Source organism: Danio aesculapii, chromosome 1, assembly GCF_903798145.1.
Source record: "Danio aesculapii chromosome 1, fDanAes4.1, whole genome shotgun sequence".
Taxonomy (NCBI): domain Eukaryota; kingdom Metazoa; phylum Chordata; class Actinopteri; order Cypriniformes; family Danionidae; genus Danio; species Danio aesculapii.
Genome location: NC_079435.1, coordinates 57,563,139 through 57,568,560, shown reverse-complemented (window position 1 = coordinate 57,568,560; position 5,422 = coordinate 57,563,139). Strand labels below are relative to the sequence as shown.

Sequence of the window (5,422 nt, the reverse complement as noted above, 5' to 3'; positions counted from 1 at the left end):
ATGTGCAGTGTTAACTTTACCCCGAATGCTTCACAAAGTAACATAACTAATGACCGATCGAAGAACCTCAAAACTCCACAGAAACCCTGACCGCGCTGCGCAAGGATGCGTTCAGTCTCTCTCTCTCTCTTTCTCCCTCTCCCCTCTCCATATGGAGTCACGATAGCGCCTTTGACTGTAGGGAGGGCGGAGCTCCAATGAAGTGAAGCTCCAGCACGAGCTCATTCACTGGGCAGAGCGCGAGGCTGGAGACTCGGTGCCTCCTCCGCAGCTTCAGCAAGACATCAGGCGCTCTCCGGACAGCTGAATGTTAATCCAGGACTTTTATTCTCCATCGCTAGGACTCTCTATGAGATGAGCACTTACTCTTGAAGCCGACCTCCAAAATGCGGGGAAAAGAGATGTGAAAACCGCGACTGGAAAGATTAGCACGTTAAAACAAACAAATCATTGCGCGATGGAGAGCTGAGGGGCAACTTGGACCTGGACTTGTTCCATGTTTTTTTTGTTGTTGATGTTTGCGCGGCGGGCTTTTCCGTGCCAAAGGAAGCCCTTTTGAGAAGTCCAGGCGTCCTATTTTGTGCTGCAAAACTGGGTGGTTTTGTTTGATCCACAAAGCACTGATAACTTGGCCAAGTGGAGCTACAGAGACTCACTGCGCTGCGTAATTTGGGTAAGAGTTGCTTACTAATGGTACATATACAAAGTCGAAGGATGTGATAATATTTCACGCACTTTTTTTCTGCTGTAAGACTGAAAGTGTTTAGGATTAAATCTTAAAGCAGATGCTAGATAATTCGTGCCATTTAAAATGGTCTTAATCATGTTAAAGATGGCACGATGCCCAGACTGCAAGATGCACACTTTATGCATGTTAGTTTCTAATGCACCTCGTCCTATTTTTATTATTATTATTTTTTTTTAATCTGAAAGCATCGCAAAAGTACAATAGGCATTGTTAATGCAACACCGTCTGCTGTGATCGCAAGGACACCTTATAAGGCTTATTTTACTTATTCATCCCCTGCAAATTCAATCCCTGTAAATGAAACTCAGGTGACTTCATTGTGATGTAGCCGTCTGCAGCACAGATGCTCGCCTTCAAAGTCACATTTACACAAAGGCAGGCAGATACACACACACACACACACACACACACACACACACACACACACACACACACACACACACACGGGCAGCCAGACATACCTGCACACATAGACAAGCAGAAGTCTTCATTTAATGTCTCTGTTTGCAGCAGCTTCTCTAAATGGCCAGAGATTGCACAGTCCATGTTAGATCTATGATGTTGAGTTGTGATGTTATTATTTAAAATTTTAGTAGTATTATTAATTGTATTATTAATATTATAATTTTTTATAGCCTATATAATTCTTAAATGGGGTTGTTTTCAAAGAAACACATGCTTAGTTCACATCTAAACTTTCATTGCTGTTGTTTTTTGTCTTTCCTTTAATGCAACGTTAATATAAGGAGGATTTATACTAGAAATGATACATCGTCATTAGGATTAAAGTGTCAGATTTAAAAAGAAGAATATAGTTAGCACTGAGGTATCATGTTTAGTAACTCAACTGGCAGAGCGTTACACTTGTGACACCAAGGTCATGGTTTTGATTCCCACTGAACATACAAAGCACTTAAATGTAAATCACTCTGCAGGAAAGCATCTGATCAGTGCATAAATGCAAGAACGAGGCTGATATCGAGTGGCTTTTTTTGCTTAAAAGCACTGATTATGAACCAAATTTCATTTGATGTACTTCAAGCATCTTTCTATTCTGGGGTATCTGAGACCACTGGTGTTTAACAAACAAATGCAATGCATTTTCACAGTTTCGAAAAACCATAGAACACTTTATTTATTTATTTATTTATTTATTACTCAGGAAAACCAATCTTTTAATGATCCAAAATACAAATTTCCTTCAATAAAAAGAACCATTTGTGCGGAGTAATTATTTTATGGGTGTAGAAGGTTCTTCATGGATTCATTAAGTTTTAAGTCATCATTATAGCACTTGACACAAAAAAATACATATTCAGACATACATATATATAGTGCTCAACATATATGAGCACACCCATCACAAGTCTCTGTTTTAATTTAATGTGTTCTATAGGAAGCTTTATAATATTATTATTATTATTATTAATATAATAAGTTTAGTCAGTACTGAAGCCAAATCTGGAGCTTATCTAACAAAATTACTTATGATAACGGTCCAAAAATTAGTACACCCAAATTTAAATGTAAGGGAAAATATTAAATAAAAAATTTAAAAGATCAAAAATCAAGAGAGAAAAAAATACATGTATAGCATTTTTATGCAATATTTCACATGAATTTAAATGTTTTATCTCTATATTTCTTAATATATTCGATGACCTAAAATATAATTTTAATAAATATATAAACAATATAGTACATCACAATAAATCTGTTTTATTAAAATGCACCAAAATATATTACCTATATTCATTCACAAATGGAGAAAAAAAAATTAATTATATATATATATATATATATATATATATATATATATATATATATATATATATATATATATATATATATATATATATATATAGGGGTGCACTCTAGGGCCAGGCCTATAAATGATATATCCAATCGCAATAAAATGAGTCTATAACGATGATAAACTCAGGACTTTTCTTACTCTACATTGATCTAAGAGCAACACACACTGCAGAAATGTGCAACAATGGGAATTATGGCTGTGCGATTATTTGAATTGAAATGTTTGAAAATGTTGCGATTAGCGTAAAAGACTGCGCTGTGATATATAAATATATATTTGTGTAATTTAATTTACCCCGCCTATAGCAAATGTGTGACAGTCTTACTAGCCAATTGAATGTGCACATTTTCGTTCTGCCTAATCAGAATTGCCCAACCGAATATGCAGATCGCCCACAATAAAAAAAAAAAGAAAGAAAGTAAACATGTGGGATAATAGCATCTGCTGCTTCAGAAGCATTAATAGACGAACTATTATCAAGAAAAACAGCATTGGTTATATGGGAATATTATGCTTTCAAAGTCACAGACACAGAATAAAAACAGGTCATTTTTTTAAGAGCTGTCGCAGAATTGTTGCCACGGATTACAAATTATTAAGCTGAAGCTTGACTACAAAATTATATCGCAAATCAAATCGCAATATCTGTAAAAAAAAATAGCAATTAGATATTTTGCCAAAGTCGCACAGCCCTAATGGGAATCTAAAAGTGTGTTGATTTTAGAGACTGAATTTTTGGCCACCGAAAATGTATCATTCGAAAATATGTTATGCCATTTAATGGACCTTCTAGTTTTTGTGGCTTCAGTCATTGTTGGGATACTTTTTTTTTAATTCTGGAAGCATTAACAACTTATATCAAAATATATAGCGTTCAAAATGGAAAATAATTATGGAGATTGCATTTTTGCCATATCGCCCAGCCGTAGTGTACTCATTTATCAAATATACAGTTATTTCTAACAAAAAAAAGTTATTTTGACCTGATTACCTCATAAAAATCTGTACATGTTGATATATTATACAGTATGCTTGACTTGAAATAGTTAATTATATAACTTTTAGCTTATTATTTGTTTAGTGAAGCAAGTTTGATGTTGATTCTGTTCATTTCAGTAAACATGTTGAAACCAGTCACATCTGCAATATATAAAACTCCCATTAAAGCATCAATATCATCCCTCTAATGGTTTTAAAATAGTTAAAAAGTGCATGCATTAAACCAATAAGAAAAAAACACTCTGCATGTTCATCTAAAAACAACAGCTCACCAACGCGTGAAGGGAAAACGGTGTACTTTTACTAATGGCGAAGGCAAACCCCACAGTGACACTCTATATATATCGAGTAGGCGAGTTTATTGGCTTCGCGGGACTGTGGGCCTTTTCTTTCACCTCTGTTTGGTGTATGTGGGTGTTGTGGCGTCTCCCTGGGGCGAGCACATCATTTCCTCTATAGTGCCGCAGACACAATGAAGGGCCATCTGCGCTTGCCCACTGATTTGTGCAGGGTAAAATGGAGCGTCACTGATTCGCTCATCCCGTTGCCCCGAGCCCAGTATATACTCTTTCTCTTCATCACTCCATCTCTCATTCCTCTGCGCTGGATGTTATATAGTCCCCCAGTGGCTGCTGTGGATGGAAACCTGCAACAATCTGTTGTAGGTTACTTTGTTTTATGGAGAGCTGTGTGTGTTTGCATGCTGAAGACTGACACTAACATCACTGGTGTGTCTGAACAAGGCAAGGATGCACTGGATCTGCATACCTGAATACATCTTACACTGTAAAATAAATGCTGGGATCCACACAATCGAATTGTGTTGCAGCAACATGAAGACATTTAGGTAACTTATTAGTTTTAGCAAATTTAAGTGGATTAAACATAAAACAATCAAGTTGTCCCCCTAAAATCCCTAAGAATTGTGTTGCTTCAACTCAATTTAAGTAAGTTGTTTGAACGCACAGCAAACATAATTTGTTGAGAGTATTTATCTTGAGAACTGTATGTATAGCACTATGTTACGATACTATTTCACATGTGCATACTATGTATTTATTTATTACGCAGAATAAATAAGCAAGTATTAATAAGTAGGATAATATGTAGGTATTATTACAAAATCTACACGTGAACCTAACTTAAAGGGACAGTTCACCAAAAACGTAAAATTCTGTCAGCATTTACTCGCTCTTTATTTATTCTAAATGTTTGAGTTTATTTTTTCTGGCGAAAAACAAATATATTTACCCTATATATAAATATAGAAATCAAATTAACCCATGTAGTTACTGTATTTCCCACAATATAACCATTGACTTCCATAGTATTTGTTTTGCCTATGATGGACGTCAATGGTTACAGGTTTTCCGTTTTCTTCAAAATATCTTATTTTGAGTGGCTAAATAGTGAGTACATTTGATTTTTGGGTGAACTATCCTTTTAACCCACATAGTTATTATGTATTACCCAGAATATAAGCATTGACTTCTATACTATTTGTTTTGTCTATGATGGATGTCATTGGTTACACGTTTTCTTCAAAATCTCTTCTTTTGTGAAGGTAAATAGTGATTACATTTTCAGTTTTGGGTGAACTATTCTTTTAACCCATGTAGTTACTATGTATTACCCACAATACAGTATAACTATTGACTTCCATTCTATTTGTTTTGCCTACAATGGTTGTCAGTGGTTACAGGTTTTCAGCTTTCTTCAAAATATCTTCATTTGTGAGGGTAAATAGCGAGTACATTTAGATTTTTGGGTGAACTTTAACCCACATAGTTATTATCTATTACCCTGAATATAACAATTAACCTCCATACAATTTGTTTTGCCTATGATGGACATCAATG

General features: G+C 35.1%; 1 protein-coding gene across 1 annotated transcript in view; it reads left to right on the top strand.

The window, feature by feature from the left end:
• Positions 1-222: 222 nt before the first annotated feature.
• Positions 223-5,422, top strand: part of slitrk6 (SLIT and NTRK-like family, member 6) — a 35,640-nt gene continuing 30,440 nt past the window's right edge. Inside the window, exon 1 of the mRNA XM_056463237.1 lies at positions 223-673. The gene's annotated coding sequence lies outside the window, so the exon portion shown is untranslated. The remainder of the gene's footprint in view (positions 674-5,422) is intronic.